General features: G+C 42.8%; 1 protein-coding gene across 9 annotated transcripts in view; it reads right to left on the reverse strand.

Moving 5' to 3' along the window:
* The window catches only part of TRERF1 (transcriptional regulating factor 1), a 201,763-nt gene that overhangs the window by 98,402 nt on the left and 84,189 nt on the right, over positions 1 to 19,172 (reverse strand). For all 9 annotated transcript variants that reach the window (XM_036025037.1, XM_036025035.1, XM_036025038.1 and 6 more), the window contains one exon: positions 18,191 to 18,273. The gene's annotated coding sequence lies outside the window, so the exon portion shown is untranslated. The remainder of the gene's footprint in view (positions 1 to 18,190; positions 18,274 to 19,172) is intronic.

Below are 19,172 nucleotides of genomic sequence, written 5' to 3' on the forward strand. Positions count from 1 at the left end.
AGTCACTACATACTGTATTTTCATTGCTGGTCGCTCTAACTAGACTACAGTTTCTGTGAGAGCAAAGAGCTTTCTCTCTCTTTTTTCAGTGCTATATTCCTAGCACCCACAGCAGTGCTGAACACGTGGTAGGCATTCAGTGAGGATTTGCTGAATGGATGACAAATTAATCTTTATTGGCACAGAAAAAAAAAGAAAGAAAAAAAAAAGCCTACAATGTATTGTGAAACAAAGCAAAGCAGGCCCCTAAATTTTATAGAAAATGATGCCATCTGTGTAAATGTAGGATTGTGTGTGTGCGCGCGTGTGTGTCTCAGCGTATGTGTGGGCGCACAGAAAAAATCTGGAAAGATACATGTGCAAAAGGTTGTCACTGTGGTTATTCTAAGAAATAGGAGCAGACACCTTTGACTTCCTTCTAAATGTTTTACAGAGACCCTGTGTCATTTCTGTAAGTTTTTAAAGTTATTCACACTTGACACACTTGTGCATGCACACATGCACACGCAGAAGAAGCATGCAGCTGTTACAGAGACCCAGGCAAGAGGTCAGGGTGGCGCCGCCAACCCGCACCCCCGCCCCCACGGCCCCATCAAAGTTCCCCTCTTCCCAGTGGCCGGCCAGGGCAACGCTGGGTGGGAGAACAGAATCAGGTCTGCAGGGTCTGGGCCCCAGCAGCACCTCCTTCAGAACTCCTCCAAAAAAGGGAACAAATCAAAAAAGAAAAATTCTACAGAAATCAAAACCCACTTTTCTGCCTCTCTAGAGCAGTCTCAGAATTGTTGAATCCTCTGTGGTTATTTGAAAATTACATTTGAATGTTCCAGAAAACATAAAGCTAACCTAATACTTAAAATGAGGTATTCTGCAACTGAAAACTCACTCTGGACTTCGAAAGCCTCACTCCGCAGTGCCTGTGCTAAAGAAGAGGTCAGGAGATAGGAATCCACCCCGGATCCCCGCCGGCTCTAGGCAGCCTCGATTCCTCCTCCTCCTCCTCCTCTTGCTGCCAACAATGCGTAATGTGTGCAGGTGCTCACACCGGACCAACCCACTGTCGCCTACAAATCACTGAGGGGCCCGTTAATCAACAATATGTATCAAGTGAGGGCCAACCGTGGGCCCAGCACAGGGCCAGGTGCGGAGAGGTGGAAGGAAACGTAAGCAGCCTGCCTTCAAAGAGGGACGAACACATGACAAAGGCGGAAAAAAACACTTACACCCGTTTCATGCAGCAGCACTCGCTGTATGTATAATTAGAGTTCTGAGAACAAGAGGTAAGTGCGGGCAAGGAGGCTTCGGGCAAGGAGGCTTCGGGGAAGAGGGCAGGCCTCGCTGAGCGCTGGCGGCCGCAGCGCAGGGGAGGAGGTTTGCTGAGGGCCGGCCAGCCGGGGGTGGGCCGCAGCCCCTGCCATGTGACACTGCCGGCAGAGCCGACCTTGCAGGCGGAGGGTCTGCTGTGCCTGCTGACTGAGTGCCCCCTGTGCACTAAGAGCCTCGAGAAGGCAGGGCAGACTCTCCCTGAAGGCAGATGAGCTCTGCTCTGTGACGGAAGCTTTCACAGCTCCGTTGACTTCAGGAGCCAAGCGAAGCCAGATGAGAAGGCAGCACCTGCAGCACCCACAGCTACGTCTGGTCCCAAGAACTCTGGCCAACCCACAGGGGTTCAGGGCACTGGTTTGCAAAGGCCTCTCGGAGAGAAATGCAGGCAAGGCTCATGGGTTAGCTGGAAAGAGCTCAGGTGGAAGCAGAAAGAGAAGAGGAAAAGGGCCAAATCAAGGACCTTGCAAAGGGAAAAGGAAAGGAGAAAGAGAGCGGGCCAGGGCAGGAAAGGGAGCAGGTGGCATCTACAGTGACCACCCATTCTGTTTTCCAGGGACTGAGGACTTTCAGGACTAAATCCAGGACAGTCCAGGCAAACCAGGATGAATTGGTCACCCCGGTGGCACCATGCCACTCGAGGATGTTAAGGGGTTGCTGACCTCTCGTTCTCCCCTTCCTCTGAGCAGCCCCCAGGGTGACAGGAGGAAAGAGGTCAACCCGGGAAGGTCACCATGCGCCCCTCCTGGCTCGAATCCTCTCATCACAACCACGCAGATTTCTAACGGTTCGGGTAGAAAATACTTTATTGTTGTTGCTAAAATAAAACCCCAAATCATAGCACTGCCTTACTCAACTATCTCTGAGGCACTGAGCTCCCTGGCAGCCCAGCTGGGAGATGACGCAGCACTCTGCCCTCAGAGGAGTGAGTGCCTTATCTGTACTTAGAAATCAAAAGCAGCAGGAGGGCTGGCAGGCTTGGCTTTTGAACCAATCCCACCCAGTCTCAATCACCCTCTTCCCCCTCAGAGCTTCAGCTCCCATCTGCTTCTTTCCAGGGTGGGCGTCCGGAGGGTACCGATGGCTCCCTCCCACCCACGAAATCCATCCAGTCGGCAAGAATTTTACCAAACGTGTACTATGTGACACACCCTGTAAGGTGCTACGGAGAGCACAAGGAACAGTGAGATAGTCTCTGCCTTCAAAAAACATATGGTTCCATGGGAGGGGGTGAAAGGGCGGGGGTGGTGTGGGGTGAAAATGATCAATCAGTCAACACATATGTGCTTTGTACTTAACGTGCGCCAAGAACTGTACTGGAGAAACGCAGATAGGCCACCTGACAACCGAAGCCAGTATCAGTAAGGTGGGAAACAGGAGCGCTCTGGAGGAGCGCCCACCCCAGTCAGCGAGCCACGTACCAGCTCATCCGGCACTTCCCTTGAACATGGGGATAAATGCGGCAGAAGACTAAAAAACAGTGGTGAGACCAAACACTGACCTCAGAGAGTTAACCATGATGAAGGAGGTAAGACCCACACAAGTGAAACAACCAGTGTGTCACAGGACGCAGGGCAAAGGCATGCAGACCTTCAGTGACAGAGAAGCAGAGCTGGAGAAAGTCCCAGCTCTTCCCAGGGGAAGTAGAAGTAAAACCACTTTGAGAAAAAACATTGACAAGGGAGAGTTTTGCAAGCAGGGAGAAGACAATAGGTACCTACGATTTTCTCAAAACATGAAAAGCAAATGTGTAGTTATCACTCAGAATGTTTCCCAACAGCACACCTCCTCACAGGTCTTTGGTCTGAGCAAACAGGGGCCTTGCCAATAGTGACTTTCACAAATGTAAGTTACATTTGAATGAAAAAACAGGCATCAAAACTATTTTCAGCTCTCCATGCTAAGGAGGCAGAGAATTGAAACATACTTATTTTGTAATGCAGGCACACACACACACACCTTTCTGTATGTCTGTCCTCAAGCAATCCAAACGCTGTCCTTCTGTTGGAAAACCCCCATAATTCTGAGAAAGAAAAACTGAATTACCAGGAACAATTTACAAATTAGTAACTGGGGATCGACCATATTGGCTTTCATGGTAATGATATTCACAGAGCAGGGACAGAGAGGCCGCGTCTGGTCTGACAGCACACCTGGTCTGGTCAGTCAGTAACAGGTGAACAGCTACTGGCTGACTGTACTTAATGACGAGCCCTGCGCTGGTGTTGGGGGAGAGAGAAGAAGGGGCAGTGGGAGAAGATGGGCAGAAGGAAAGCAGGATACGGAGAAAAGAAATGGGAGACTCATAAGGCACAGGCTCTGGTCCTAGCTCCACTGCCAACAAGGCCTTGGGGAAGCTGACCCCATGATGAACTTCACTTCCTGTCAATGGACAGGTCCTATCCAACTCAGCGTCATTTGCAGTTCAAATGAGACAGTGTTAGCCTAAGTGCTTAGAAAACCAGAAGGCTCTGTAGAATGCATCGTGGAGATTTGAAGGTGCCAACCCAGCTTCATTCACTGCCCTGTCTGCTTTTCCAATGGTCCCTGAATCTCCCAGACAGGCAGTGTGCCCCACCCGCTCCACACAGCACTGCTTCAGGAAAGCACAAGGTCCAAGTCAGCCAACCAGTGGCAACTAGGTTCAATTTCAAACTTTTGGCTGACCCACCAAAGAAGACATCTTTTCTCCCACAGGATGAGAATAAAGAAACAGGCCAGCCCTGGCCAGTGTGGCTCAGTTGGTTGGATGTTGTCCTGCAAACTGAAAGGTCACCAGTTGGATTCCTGGTCAGGGCACATGCCTGGGTTGCAGGTTAGGTCCCCAGTTGGGTCAGGGCTCATGCAGGAGGCAGCGAATCGACGTCTCTCCCTTGTATCAATGTTTCTCTCCCTCCCTAAAAATAAATAAATAAAATCTGAAAGAAGGGAGGGAGGGAGGGAAGGAGGGAGGGGAAAAAAGAAAGGAAGAGAAGAGAAGAGAAGAGAAGAGAAGAGAAGAGAAGAGAAGAGAAGAGAAGAGAAGAGAAGAGAAGAGAAGAGAAGAGAAGAGAAGAGAAGGCCAACGGAGAAGCCACAGGCTGCCATCTTGGGGCCAGAAGGGGAGATCACCCCTGAGATGGAACTGGCGCTGAAGGAGAAAAACTGGGCCTTGGGCATGTCATTTGGGCTGTGGACAGTCACACCTGATGCCAGGACCTACTCCTGGGCTGCTTGGTCACATAAGCCAATACGTTTTCCAGTTTTGCTTACACCAATTTGGGTTGGTTTTCAGTTAATCTGTTACCTAATATAAAATGAGAAAAAACAAAGCTAATGCAACACTAGAAACCTCTCCAGGCCTTCACCCAATCCCTGTGGCTCCATGAACTACCCAGGGAGCCTTTTCATACCTACTGCCCTCCTGAGGGGGTAGAGACATTACGGAGTTCAATCAAGGACAAAAAGAGGAAAGGCAATCACAAGCAGTAAGATGTAAGTAATGAAAGGGGGGAAAGCAGCCCTAAATGATAAGCTGAAGAAGCCGAGTCTCTTGCCTCAGTTCAACGTCCACATATTTCAACCAGACGTTACCTGTTCTCTCTTACAGTAACCGGTGAAGGGCCCGGAGGAATAGTACCAGTATCCTACTGATTTATTTTTATATCTTAAAAAATTACGCAGGGCCTGCAGCACTGAGCTCATGTTCAAATTAAGTTTGCTGGAAATCTAATTTGGGATGAGTAATTTAATTTGGCTACTACAATTCAAAGTGGCGTAGTATTTGTGTTTTAGAGGAAAACCATATTAGATTCATCTAATCTTATTAGGTGAATATCACATTTAGATCACATTGTATCTAGAACTGATATATACTGGATTGATTTCTTTCATACATCACTTGGAAGACCAAAAGGACTAACCCCCCCCTTCCCTGCCCACCCACCTGAGGCAGGTCAGAGGCCTGTGTAAAAGAGACCTCACGGAGAACTCCACCATACAGCCCTGGAATTCACGCATTCAACACAACACCTGCCAAAACCCCTGAGTTTACTGATGAGTAAACTGGGGAATCAAGCAACCAAATGACTTGCTCAGGGTCACAGTCAGCTGAGACTATCTATACTCAGCTCCCTGACCCCTAGTTTGGGTCCCAGCCACTCTACCACATTCAGTTTTTAATGAGATCTAACAAGAAAAACAGCCAGAGGGCCTCTGAGTCCCTGCTGCTACTCACTTAGCTAAAGCCACGATGTCCTCAGACACTGTCTATCATCCTATCTCCCTCACACATCCTGGGGAGGCAAAGTGAATTTCACCGTCTCCATGAGCAACTCAGACAAGTGCCCTAAATTCTTGTCAAGCCCATTTTCTTGATAACTGCTTTGAAACTTCCTCGCCCCCAGATAACCCAAGTTAACACTAAGAATAGTCAAACTATATGATGGGTCAGAAAAAAGAATCTACTTTGCTTTTTAAAATGGTACTAATCTCAGGAGTACTGCTAACCAGGCAGATCCAGTGGGCGTGGTATCACACATTAAAGTTCCAACCATAGAGTTCAATCCGAAATGGCTAGACAAAAATAGTTATAACATATGACAAGTTAATACAATGTACTGCATAAAAACCTCTTATAACTGAAAAAAGGTGGAGCACTAAAAAATAAAAATGAGGAACAACCCAATGAGGCGATTCACACACACAATAAAGATTATTGATGGCCTCATGAAATATGTTCAAACTATTATTGAGGAAAGCTTACAAACTAAAACAATGCAATATGGTTTTAAACAAATTGGCAAAACCCAAAACAACTGTAATGCCTAGGACAGTCAAGGATACTCGGAAATAAGAATCCTCAGATGCTACTGATGATCATAAATTAGTCCACACTTTGGAAGGGCCTTTAGTAATATGTATCAGCCTTAATTCTGAGCAAGTTCACTCCCAAGAATTTTCCCTGAGGAAATAATTGGAGTAATACTCAAAGATTTATGCATAAGTACATTTATAGCAGCACTATTCATAATAATAAAAATCCAGAAAACCCTAACTGTACCATAACAGAAAAATGAATGGTGATATATCAATGCAAGGAATAACATGTAGATGTCAAATCTCACATTTCTGAAAAAGATTTAAAGACACAGGGAATGCTAACAAAATGATGCTAAAATTCAAAACTCTTCATAGGATGTTTGCATTTTGTAAAGAAAATATATATCATATATGTTATAACTAATAACTGGTGGCAGATTTAGCTAAATGTACAAGAACAATTCATGCTCTTTCCAGAATGTAATTTTCACTGGAAGGCAGCTGCCCAGACTACATTTCCCAGCATTCCATGTGTCCAGGTGATACCATGTGACCATTCCCACCAGTGGAATACAGAAGGAAGTGACATGAGGCACTTTAGGTTGATGTGGCTAGAAAGTGGCAGATCTTCTCCAGGTTCTCTTCCTGCATCTGCAAGTAGATGCAGAGGACCCTGAAGATTGAGGGAACAGAAAGCCATAGATGAAAGGGGTCTGGGCCACTCGAATCATTCATTAGAGAACTCTCAGGCAGGAGTACCAATGGTGGACTGAGTAGGAAAGAAATAAACCTCTGAAATTATAATTTGGGGTTTTAGTTGTTTCTTCAGCAAGCACTACACTTACTAATATATACATATAGAAAAACTATTTGGGAAAACTACCAAATTTTATCCAATACACTGTACGTACAGTCAAATTATAAGTAAAAAGAAATGTTTTAAGAGTGGGGGAAGGAGAGGGAGACAAACATCGATAGATTGCCTCTCCCATGTGCCCGTACCTGGGGACTGAACCCACAACCCAGGCATGTGCCCTGACCAGGAATGGAACCAGCGACCTTTTCCTTCGTGGGATGACGTCCACCCAACTGAGCCACGCCAGTCAGGGCTATTGGTAAATTTTTAAAATGTATTCTTGCCTACCGTAAACATGTCTTATTTGATAACCACTAAAATTTTTGAAATGAAAAAGTAAACTTTAAGAGGGCAATGCTATATAATGAAAATTTTTTAATTAAAAAATATTTTATTTACTTATTTTTAGAGAGAGGAAAGGGACGGATAAAGAGAGAGAGAAACATCAATATGCAAAAGAAACATCTATCAGTTGCCTCTCACTTGTGTCCTGACCCAGACCAAACCTGCAAGCCAGGCATGTGCCTAGATCAGGAATCAAACTGGCAATCTTTCAGTTTGCAGGACGATGTCCAACCAACTGAGCCACACTGGTCAGGGCTATAATGAAATGTCTAAGTAAAATACTGAATAAGGTTACAAAATAAAAATGTAGAGAATTACACAGGTTTAAATGAGGGGGATGTAGATTTATTACCTTTAAAAATCTAATATAATTTCAGACAAGTGATTGTTCAAAATGATCTAAGATCAAACAGCAAATAACAGACTGGGGGAAGTTGCAATGTATGCACTATGCGAAATATCAGTGTCCTTTAATATGTGAAGAGCCCTAATGAATCAGTAAGTGAGGGACAAATACAAAAATTGGGGGGAAAGATATAAACACCTAGTAAGAAATACTATATTTATACAGTTACAAAAAGATTTTTAAGCTCACTAATAATAAAAATGCAAATTAAAATAAGATAGCCTTTATCTTCCCATCAGATTGGCAAACATTTAAAATACAGTGACTATGGCATCCAATGTTGCTAAGATTATGAAAAACTGGGCAATATGTACACACTAGAGCAGGGAGCTCACGTGGTGTCACACTCTCAGCACGCAGTTTGGCATAACAGGAAAAAAAAGCCTTAAAAACCATTTGACATTCCACATCTTTGTCAAAAGAAATAAACAAGAATGCAGACAAACTGAACAGAAAAAAAAGGAAACAACTTAAGTATCCATCTGTGAGGGATGGTAAGAAAAACAAAGCATGGCCTGTGTGTGTGTGTGTTCACCTACTAGGACAATATACAACCATAATTTTAAATTGTGATGAAGATCTAAATGTACTAAAGCAAAACGGTGCTCACAATGTTAAAAGGCAGGATACAAAACAATATAGATAGTAATTCTTAATTGTTTAACAGTGTATATGTAAAGAATATGTATTATAAATGCATAAGAAAAAGTACAGTTTTATCAAAATGTTGACAGTAGTTATCTCCAATGGGATGGTATGAGTGACTCATTTCCTTCTTTATACTTTTCTGTATTTAATACATTTTCAACTATGAACATACTACTTTTTTGTGTGTGTGAAAATTATAATCATACACAACAGTGGCAAAAGTACAAGTATCCACTGCCCGGCCCTGATCGCCATTCCTGGCTGACCTTGTTTTGTCCGCATTCCTCTCTGCCTTACACCCCTGCATTATATTAGCGTAAGTTCGGGATTATCATTCATCCACTCCGTTGAGGATTTTGTATGTTTAAATACTCATACTCTCTACTTTAGCATGTATCTTTACAATATAACCATAGTAACAACATCACACTTAAAAATGAACAATTTCTCAATATCAAGTAATCTAGTTTCCCAATTCCCCCAATTATCCCTTAATTCCTTTTTATAGTTGGTTTGTTTAAATCAGGATCCAAAAAAGATTTACATTTGCATTTGGTTCTATCTCTTGAGGTTTTCCGAATGTGCTCCACAGTGACCTCCCCACTTTTCCACGCCATTTGATTTGTTGAACATGTGTCCCAAGAACTTCCTGATTGCACCCTATTGGTGTCATTTAACATGTTCCTGTATTCCCTGGATTTCCTTTCTGCTAAGTTTAACTTCTACTGTCTAATCAACTTCAGGGTCTGTTATTTTTCTATAAGAATACTTCAAATCAATTACGTTATTTTTATAAGCAGACAAAACAATAAAGCTAAAAAAAAGTTTTTTTCAAGAAACCCAAAGACATGCTGACCTTGCCAGCTGATCCATTTCAGCAATTCATTTAAACTCAGGGCCCACAAGCTTTTTCCGAACACAGGTTAGGCCAGCGCTTCCGCACACCAGAAGGATGCTCAGTGACCATTCACTGGCGGGTTTGTTTCCCAACACGCTCCTTCAGCCTCAGCCCTGAGGCCTGTCGCCCCCTGCAGCCACAGCACTCCCTCCGCTGGCCCCCAGGTCCTCCCGTGACTGCATTTGTCGTTAATATTCTTTTCTTTAAAAAAAAATGTAAGGTGAGCACATCATTGAAATTTTGGAAATGAGAAAATGAAAGAACAAATCACCCATAAGGTCACTCCTCGAGAACAGTCACTTTGTTATCTGTTTACATACTTCCTTAGCATCTCTGTTAGGGATATGCATTTTGTACCTAGTTGTAATCTGTGAATAATAGGTTTTAATATTCCTTTAGTTAATATCAAAAATGTTTAAAATTTCTGTAGCTTGTGTGAAAGATATAAGAAATAGCAATAATACATACATGTGCCCACACCTCAGCTTGAAGAAGGGAACTTGACCAATCCTCTAGTTGGCCCCCATGGGCCCCTCCCTCATCCTATCCTCTGCTCTCACCACCATCCCGAAATTTCGTCTGTGTTCACTTGGTCGTATAAGTCTTGACACACGCACACGGATGTCAAATACTATATTGTTAGTTTTGCAGGCACCTCAACTTTATGCAGTTGGAATCACACCATAGCTAGTCTGCAATTTGCTTTTTTATTTGATGTATAATTCCTGAGATTCTTCTGGGCTGTCACATATGCAGCTATGGTTCATTCACTTTAACAGCACAGATACAACTCTATTCCACTGTGAAACTATACCACAATTTATACTGCAATTTCTGCACATAAAATTATATTGTATTGTAAATATCTTGTCACATTGCTACATATCTTCAAAATAATTATTAATTATTTTGTATTATGCTGAGAGTATTACACTGAGAGAAGACTATTTTATTTTATAGTTACCCAACGGTTGGACATAATTGTGTTTTGTTTGCTTTGTAAATAATGCATCAGGGAGCATCTTTGTCTAAATAGCTTATTAAATATTTTGTATTATTTCCTTCAGGGAGAAGGTGGGAAGATGGACCACAGAAGTGGTATTACTGGATCAAAATGTATAAATTAATGTAGCTTTTTAATACACTATAAAATTGTTTCACAATATTGTAGTAACACCAGAATTGGGGTTAATCACTAAAATATATTTTTTGGCTAATATATTAAAATAGCACTTTATTGCTGTTTTATTTTACGTGTCTCATTACAAAATTGAACATTTTCTATGTATTTGTTTACTATTCTGTTTAGTCATCCATTCAAGTGCTCTACCATGGTTTTAGTACCTTTCTTTTTTAATTTGCTTGAGCATTTCACATAATAAAAACATTAATTCTGCCATATTACTGCAAATCTTTCCACCTATTGTTTCCCTGTAGTTTGATGGACTATTCCTTCTTGAATGTTTTTATTTTGTCTCTAAGCAATATTCAGATCTATAGATTTCCTATGCCTCTACATTTTGCACTTAATCATTTAATCTATCTGTAATTCATTTTGGGTAAGTCAAAATGATTTTTTTAAATTGCTACCTGGGCATCAAAATTATGTATTGTATAATTTCCCTCCCACAATGATTTGTGATGACTTCTAATTTATTAAATTATTTATGTGACGGTTTATTTCTGAACTATCCTAGTTCTCTTACCTACTTCCTCCTCTAATGCCAGTCCCTCAGTGTTTTACTACAAAGGCTTCCTAGTGCATTTTACTATCTGGTAGTGCTATATGTTTTAGTAGCCAATAAATCTAACTCCCTTCCCCTGAAACCTGTTTCAGAATTCCCCCTAAGGTTCTCACCTACTAAGTTTTCCAAACAGTCTTCGAACCACCCTGTGAAATGTAAAAAGTCCTGATGAGACTTTGAGAGGAATGGCATTAGACTCACGAACTAATCTCAGAAATACCCAACTCTTTCATTTTAATCTCACCATCTAGAAATAGGGTTTTCAGTTAAACTCCTTAAATCTCACTGGCCTACAACTAAGCACTCTGTAGTGAATGATAACTTTATCCTTCCTTTATAACATTTATTAAGTTACTATTTTATAACTTGATACCTTTTTTGAGGGCCCAATGAGTAAGTATCATGCCAGTGGATGTATGACTTCCATCTTCCTTATCACGTTAACAAATGGTCATTCTACATATTTCTTTTTAAGTAGTTTGTAACAATTAAAAGCTGAATTGACTGAATGTGCTTTTGGAATGAATGAGAGTATTACACAGTGAATCCCATGAAAATGTGCGCGCATGAAGCCAATTCGGAGTTCCAGGAATATAACCTGTTTAGGTGGATGACACAGTCACATGCTCTATTGTTGAAGTCTACTCACTAGGATTTCATCTAAAATTTTTACATTCCTCAACGAGACTGGTGTAGAGCCTCCCTCTGGGGTTGGCCAAATGTGCTGTCAGGGCCGTGTTTGCTTGACAGAGGATCTGGAAGTTTTCCATTGTTTTTATAAATCCTGGAACAGTTTATGTAACGCAGGAATTATCTGTTCCTTTAAAATTTAAAAGGATTTTCAAAGCCCTTTTTACATTTTAAAATATTCCACCTGGCACAGGTGTGTGTGTGTGCGTGTGCGCGCATCACCGTGTTCGTACACATTTAAAATGACATTCTAAGATACCGATCTCTAACGGAACCGGAGACAGTTTTATCATAATTTAATGTCTTTCTTTCTCCATGAAAAGGGACTAAATGTCAAAGATAAGGAAGTGCTTAAAAAGAAAAACCATTTTCCCAGGCCTGGGTTCCAAAGAGCCTCCTTTTCAGAGGCCCATAAAGGAGCCTACAGAAGGTGTGAGGAAATCATGAATACCGGACCACCCAGATTTCACTGAGGCCCACTGAGTTTAGCAGCCGCACCTCATCACTGACTCGTGGAACCAGGAACCCTTCAATCTGCAAAGACAAGCAGATCAGTCCACTGCAGGTCACCTCTAGTTCTGGGTGAAGGTCTTCTAACTTTTAGCCCATCAAACCTTCTGCTCCAGATGTAGGACACTATACTCTTCCACAGCAAAAAAAAAAGTTTGAAACTCTAAGGCTTTCTGTACTTGCTGCAGGGCTCCTGGGCTAACGACATCGTGAGCACTTCAAAGAGCCACACAAAAAGATTCAGAATGTGATGAAATGAATGTTGATGTCACCTCTGTACCCCCAAATTTATAGGCTGAGGTCCTAGCCCCCAATCTGACGCTATTAGGATGGCAGTCTTTGGGAGTCAGGTGAAGATGAGCCATGAGGATGAGCCCCCACAATGGAACTAGTGCCCTTATAAGAGGGGAAGAGACACAGCGCTTCCTCTCTCCCCAGCGCACAGAGGAGAGGTCACACGGGCACACAGCAAGACACCAAAAGCCATGAGTAGAGGTCTCAGAATGAAACGTACTTTGCCAGCACCATGATGTTAGACTTCCTGGTCTCCAGAATGGTAAGAAATAAATTATATTATCTAAGCCACCCAGTCTAAGGTCTATGTTATGGCAGCCCAAGGTTAGTAAGACAAGGGGGTCATGGTAATGTCTGTCCGAAGGAACTCTGAGCCATCGCTCTGCAGGTCACAGAGCCCACTGTAGAGTGAGAGGCTCCTTGGGAGAAACAAGTGGTGAGGAGTCTCAACAAATTAAGATGGGGTGTCCACTAGAACATGCAAGGATTGTGCCATATGAGCGAACACCCGTGAGAATATAAGCAGGGCACCATGCCCAAGAATGAAGCTGTGAGCAGGGTAGTAACTGCAGATGTGAGTGTGCCACAGAATGAAAAAGACACAGCTTCGTTCACAGGGAAACCACAAAACATTAGAGCTCAATGAAAAGTTAGGATGAGGGCAGTTAAGGCAATGAGCATTAGGACAACCTGGCAGGATGGCAGGAACCTCAAAACCCTCTTAGGCTCAAGGATTCCATGATTCCATCTGGGATTTCACACAGGCATGCAAGCAGTCTCTCCCCCTCTACCAGGCCAGGGAAGTTGCTTTCACACCCATCATGGCCTCACACAGAAGCTTAATCCCTGGCTGGAAGGCAAAACGTTCGTGGCAAAGCCAAGCAGGCATGTGAAGTGAAACAGTGAGGAACATTTTTATTACTGTTTTGGATGTTTGGGGCTTTTTAATGACTCCAAAAGACCTCTTAAAAAGTCATACTTTTTTTGGCAGCTCCAAGATGTGATTGTTGCTACATGTACTAACACTTACCAGTGACTGGCTGATGTACACACTGCTTTTCTTGAAAACACCCTTTTCTCTCAGGGACTTTTCAGACCAAACTGAGTTTGTATGTGAGTGTATGCACACATGCCTGCACGTTCCCGTGCACAGAGGCCTGCCACAGCTGAAGGCCAAATCAAGCTGAAGAGATATTTTGTTTCTTGGAGTTAAATTGGAAAAAAGAAAACCTGTTGACATACCTTTAATTTGAACAATGTAGGTATTACAAGATTTTCTTCCTATTGATGGAAAATTACCATATTTTGCCACGGAAATGCACACTTTTTGCCCAAATTTTTGAAGGGAAAATAAGGATGTGCATTATACCTGGGCAGTGCTAATCTCATCTCTATATAAATGGTTTAAATTCTTTTACTTATGCTTATGTGTTAAAAGCGTGACTCTAGAAAGCAAAAACAATATCGGTATGCAAAATGCACTGGAATACAATAATCGGCTTTGTTTCTAAATATAAATAAATGAATGATTGAATTAAAAAATTAAAAGGAAAGACATTTTCCCTGAAAGTTTGGGCCAAAAATGGTGCACGTCATACACAGCAAACTACAGTAAACTAACAATTCTAAGTTAATGACTTGAGAGTAAAAAGTTCCTTCCTCCTAAAATGAATTGGGTTTAATCAAGATTTGTGTTCAAGTGAATTTCTCCCATCCCTTTCAATCAAACAAAGATATGACTTTAAGCGTGCCTTTTCCGCCTATAAATTGCACCTCAGGGAGATAACTCCTCATCTCCCCAGTACTTGCAGATGGATGGCAGAGCAGCACCCATCCTCCATGGAGTTTTCACAGGTGATGTCAGAAAAATAAGAACATTTTTATGTTCTTGTTTCTTCCTAGGGCTGATTGTTTTCCATGTAAAGATTCATGTTTTATTCTTAAATTATTTTCTTCCTTGTATTTTAGCATCAAGATAGTCCTTTCCATTATGGAACTGTGGTGGTGACTGCTAGATTTTTAAAAACATTATTCCTTGGAAAAACCTTCCAAATCTTTTTATTTTGGTAGTTTCTTGGCCTAGGTGATCTGTATGCAGAACCATTTGTCTACAGCACTCTCCAAACCATGGAATTTAGGGCCGATCATGTAGTTATCACTAGTTCTCATCTAGTTCTCACAGTGGTGACCAGTCTCAAGGGCAACCAACTGCCCACAGAAAATTTAAGACTAATTTAATCAATACTCAGGGAGAGGGGGATGAAAAATGGTTACTCTAGAACTTTTCCTTCTATCCATAGGCCCCTTGCTGCACCCTATCCACCCATGACCCACAAAGCCATCTCTGAGAGTTTGGGGGTCCTGTAAGAACACATCACTAATCTGGGAACTCCAAATCAAGACACTATACTCTCCCAGGATTCTGAGAGGTCAGTCTTATGGTGTCAAAGCTTCTAGAGAATGAGTCATGGTGTTTTGGCAGCTGAAATTCCACTGAAATAAATGCCCAAGGCAGCTTCTGACTATGGCAGCATCTCACCAGTCCAGGGGATTCTAAAACCCACCTACTCAGCAAAGCCCGACTGTGCCGTTGGCTTTAGGAAACCCAAGCCCAGGAGGGTCACTTGCCCCTCCAGATCTCCAAACTGAGAACAGAGGCAAGAAAATCGGCTAGGATAGGTCAGGACAGGCCATCAACTATTTAAAAGACTTTTCAACTAAGAATACATTAATATTTTAGAGTAAAATTAAAAATCCTTATTTTTCCAGGGATTCTACACCTATATGTAACTTAACTGTATGCTACCTAAATTTTTCTTGATTTAGGTTTCCTCCTAAAATATATTCTAAAAACAACCCGCTTCAGTTTAAAAAAGCCATAAACAATACATTTTTAATACCTTTATTTACTCCGTCTCTAACAGAGAGCTAACCAGTAACAGATAATATATGTATTGTGGAGAGTTAATTTCCTAGATTAAATATGCACTAAACATGTAAATGTGACAATATTTTGAGATATATGACATTAATAAAGTTAACATTTATTGGGCCAGCCACTGGGCCACTGGGCCACTGGGCACATTACTTAAATTACCTCAGTTAATCCTTACAACAAGCCTATAAAGTAGGTGTTATTCTTACTCGCATTTTACAGACGAGGTTATAAATGAGGAACCTCATTACTGTAATTTAATCTTCACTGACCCAAAATCTGAGTTCAGTATTTATTCTGGCTATAAATAGATTGAATAAGCAAATTAGAAATTAAACAGAATTGTAGAAGGCATATTTAACCTACTACAAACTCCTAGGTTTTAAGAAATACTGAAAAGCAGATGCTAATTGCAAACATTCCAGCAGAAACTACTTGGGAAGATTCCTTCTGAAACTACACTGTGTTAAGACTTTAAAATTCAGAATTTTACTACCCCCAACAATTAGTCCAAATTAGTAAGATTTCTATAGATGATTAAGTATGGTGGATGTCAGCTGCCACTCTCCCAGGATCCATTTTCCTCCATGAACAGTGCCCAGAGATCCACTTACCTAGGAGGTCTCCAACGCCTAGTGGTGCTTTGGAGAAAGCTGACTTACTTTCTTCAGCCGTGGGATAGAACAATCAGAAGAAAGAAAAAAAAACAAACCTCCCATCCCCACCAATCAAAAGAAGGCATTTGCCTGACCCTTGGGATTGGCTAAGGAATAAGCACATGACTCGACTCAGGCCAATGGAATGCCAGGGTTGGTTTGCTGAGGAGGGACTTCCAGAAAAGATACTTTCTCAGATTTTTAAAAGAGTAATTAAGAGTACTTATTAGAAGGTATGTTTCTTTATTTCCAGCCACAGGGATGTGTATCAATGAGTCCAAGACCTTTGCAGCCATTCCACCTCCAGGAGAGAAGACAGCCTGAGGATGAACTGGGGCCATGAAAGAGTGAGTGACTAGAGATACGGGAAGAAACTGGATGGCCCCTGAGCTGCTATTTCACACCCACCCTGCAGTCCATCCCATGAGCCTATTAATTAGTCCCCTGTGCTGTGGGAGTCCCTGAGTTTGGTTTTCCGATATTTACAGCCTTAAAGAATCCAAACTGATAAATGAGGAATAAGTACTAATGCACAGCTTTTTCCTAGTACTTGTTCAGATTTTGCTTTACACTGTTTCTTAACTGCTTTAAGTGTTCTTCTCAAGAAAAGGTAATGGGCTTTCAAGATACACTTTCGTGAATGGCCTTGGGCAAGTCACTTGACTTCCCTGGGTTTTTTCAACTATAAAAAGACCTAAGTTTGATTAGAGGATCTCTGTTGTTCCTGGTAGCCCTCACAGCCAATGGTTTTGGTTCTGAAGTAGAAACATCCTTTATAATATAATCCAAGCGATCAGCCTCTCTTGCTGGGTCAGATATTTCCCATCTGCACCTCCATATCCATCCTTCCACCCTTTTCCACTCAGCTCTGTGACCCCAGAGGTCCTGATCTCTATGGACAGCACCAACATGGCTCCCTGCCTTCCGGCTGAGTATGCCTAATGGGAGGCACCATCCGGAGACGGGAGAACCAAGGAGAGTTCAATGAGGATATTCATTCTCTCAGCTCTGTCCCGACCATGTTGGTGTAGGTTGACTACATCCTTCCACCAGAGATACGGCTTCCCCATTTCCATACGGCTTCTCTTTCCAGTTCCAATAACCAACCCCGCCCCCTTCCTTTCAGGCCTAGACATGGGAACAGCTCCCTGACATCCAGTCCCGAGATGCTTCAACATCGCATGCTGGTTCCCCTTGCTCTGCCTAAGGCACTATAAACAGTCTATCAGTGGGGTCTCAGAGCACTGCACTTGAGTGAATCATCTGTTTCCTACTGCAACCCCAAAACACAATGGCTTAAAAGTAAAATCAAAATCAGCCACAACAAAAAAGAAACAGGAACAATCCACTAAGAGAGAAGAAAAGTTTGGCACTTGCCAAGAAAAAAAAACCCACACCAAGAGAATCAAATTAGACACCACAACCCTCCTTCTCCAGTGTCACTGAGCTTTTGTGGGGAACAGACATCTCTTGCCAGACCAGGGTTTTAACCTCAAAAAAACCTATCTGTTTATACACAAATGCACTGACCCTTCAGACAGCTTCTGTGTGGAACCTGGCAGAGGAATTACAGCTATGTGTCCATTTTCTAGATGGACAAACTGAGCCTGGAAGAGAACACAGGGCCAGAGCTGGAAAAAAAACAAAAACCACTAGAAATGCCCAGAGTCAGCTCAAAGGTTCATCGGTCCAGAAATCTGCCTCTGACAGGCTCTGTGGAGTTTCTCAGAGTGGCCTTCTGTATTACCATTCTCCAGAGATGTCTAGTTCCCTCTTAATACTTCTCGAGTTACCATTCAGGAACAGCCTTTAGGTCCTTTACCATTTACAACTCTGTGAAGTCAAGAGAGGCAAGACAGGACACCCTTGGCCCCATTCCAAGTGTCGCTAAATTCCAGTATGTGACTCCCTGATCCCTGATCATTTCCCAGGCAGAGTTTTCCAGAAATCTGTGGCTGTCCAAATCCAGAGTGGCCCTCCTCTCTTTCTTAGGGTCATTTTTCACACCACAGAAGTCCAAGAAATGATCTCATGATCCCTTTACAAACCATTCAGATACCACACACCAAGAATTTCAGAGAAGCTACCTGTTTCAGGATTAAGAGGCTTAATCTTTCAGGGCTGTCCTGCCTTCGTGTCTTCCTCCTTCAGCATCCTCTGGAGCCCGGGCCTGTAGGAGCGACCCAAACAGCACACTCAGGTTACATGGCTTCAACATGGGAGCAGATCATGTCCGCCAGGCAGAAGCAGCCAAGGACGGAGCCCTGAAAACCCCAACAGTTGATGGACCTGCCCAGGAGCAGGACCTGCTGAGCAGGTCCCTGAGGAAGGAGAGGATTTAGGAGACAAAGATTCACAACTCCATCCTTATAGTTGCTCATGCCCAAAACCCAAGAGTCAGTGTTTCTCCCCTCTTTCTCCCACACCCCACATCCAAGCCATCAACAAATGATGTCAACTTTATCTTCAAAACAGATCCAGACTCACCACCTCCACTGCTACCATTTTGGTGCAAGCCAGCCGCTTCTCTCACTGAGTCATTGGAGCAACCTCCTAACGGGTCTCCCTACATCCACTCCCACCATGCTGCAGTCCATGTGTGATGTGGGTTGCACTGTGTTCTAGAGTAAATTGTGTCCCCCCACAAATCCCTATGTTGAAGTCCTAACGCCTGGTATCTCGGAATATGACCTTATTTGAAAATAGGGGCATTGCGAATGTAATTAGCTACTCAGATGAGGTCACCCTGGAATTGGGTGGGTCCTTACTCCACTATGACTGGTGTTCTTATAAAAAGGGGAAATTTGGACATGGACACCCACACAGGCAGAGCATCATGAGATTAGCATTATACTGCCAGGAGCCAACAAGCTACCAGAAGCTAGGAGAGAGGCCTGGGCCAGATCCTTCCTCAGTACCTTCCCAGGAAACGTGGCCTTGCCAGGACCTTGATCTCAGACTGCTAACCCCCAGAAGTGTAAGCCAGTACATTGCTGCTGTTTAAGCCGTCCAGCTTATGCTTTGTTACTGCGGCACTAGCAAACAATTACACCACACTCCCAACAGCAA

The sequence above is a fragment of the Phyllostomus discolor genome, chromosome 4 (genome assembly GCF_004126475.2).
Source record: "Phyllostomus discolor isolate MPI-MPIP mPhyDis1 chromosome 4, mPhyDis1.pri.v3, whole genome shotgun sequence".
Taxonomy (NCBI): Eukaryota; Metazoa; Chordata; class Mammalia; order Chiroptera; family Phyllostomidae; genus Phyllostomus; species Phyllostomus discolor.